The following is a 1,196-nucleotide window of genomic DNA, read 5'->3' as shown; positions in this document are numbered from 1 at the left end:
TTCCAAATTCTTAAGCCTTTATAAGCAACATTCCAAAAGATTACTTTTTAGTTAGAAAAGTTGGACTGGTTTTTGATCAAGTAAATATTTTCATTTGCGATTATCCCTCTTCATAACTCGCTGAAACCCTTTTCGGGGTCAATGGTTGCTGGAGCCTATCCAAGTTACTGCTGAATGAAGGCAAAGTACTCTCTTAACAGGTCGCCAGTCTGTTACAGGACCACACAAACAAACTTTAGGGACAATTTAGAATCATCAATCAGTTATTGAGGCATGTTTTTGGACTGTGGGACGAAGTCAGAGTTCCCGGACTAAATCACGCACTAAGAGAACATGCAAATTCCACACAGAACAGACCCAGCTGGGATTTGAACCACAGCCTTCTCACTGTGGAGGCTGATCACTAAGCCACCATGGAGCCCTGCATTTATGATCACAATCTTTAAACAAAAAAACTGGTTTCTTTCACTGCATTAAAAGTTATGTCAGTTTAAGTTGCCAACCTGGTTCGTTAAGTATTTTTAAGACTTTTTCATCAGAAGGATAATTTACCTAACAATGAGCATTTTTAGTACTCCAACATTTATTTTCAAAGAAGATACATATTTCTTTATGAGCTCTGAGTTCTATTCTGAGCTCAACAGATGCTGGTGAGTTTAGGAACAGATTAGAAAGAAAGCCACCCTTACTGAAAAACTACCTGCCAATGGCGACAGGTAACTCATCTTCCTTATCTTCCTAATGTATTGCTGGAACTCCGTCTGGTCTTCTGCAAAAACTCGTTTGTGCGTCTGTGTGTGATTTATGGATTTGCATTACCACAAAGCAGTACGCAACCGTTTTTGTTTGTTTTGTCATCCTGTTTCTTCTGCAACTGTAACCAACAAAAGAGTAAGGCTCTGTGGTTCTTAATATGTTTTATCCTTTGTCCAAACTTTAAATTTGGCATTTTGTTTAATAATGTTTTCTGTTTTGAGAATTGATCTGCTCTCACATTTCATCGTGGTGCATTTTGAAGTTTTAACCTGTTTTGTTTTTCTAACCAAGCTCCATACATTGTATTAGTTTGTGCACATATTTAAGACTTAGACACATGGAGCCGTACAGGTTTTCATGAAAATGGAACATAACGATTGTTGCACGTATGGTAAATGTGTCATGAAGAATTTGTAAGGCTAACTTTTGAAGTATGGGTG

This window comes from Oryzias melastigma, linkage group LG24, assembly GCF_002922805.2.
Source record: "Oryzias melastigma strain HK-1 linkage group LG24, ASM292280v2, whole genome shotgun sequence".
In the NCBI taxonomy this organism is placed as follows: Eukaryota; Metazoa; Chordata; class Actinopteri; order Beloniformes; family Adrianichthyidae; genus Oryzias; species Oryzias melastigma.
Note: the sequence above shows the minus strand (reverse complement) of the source record.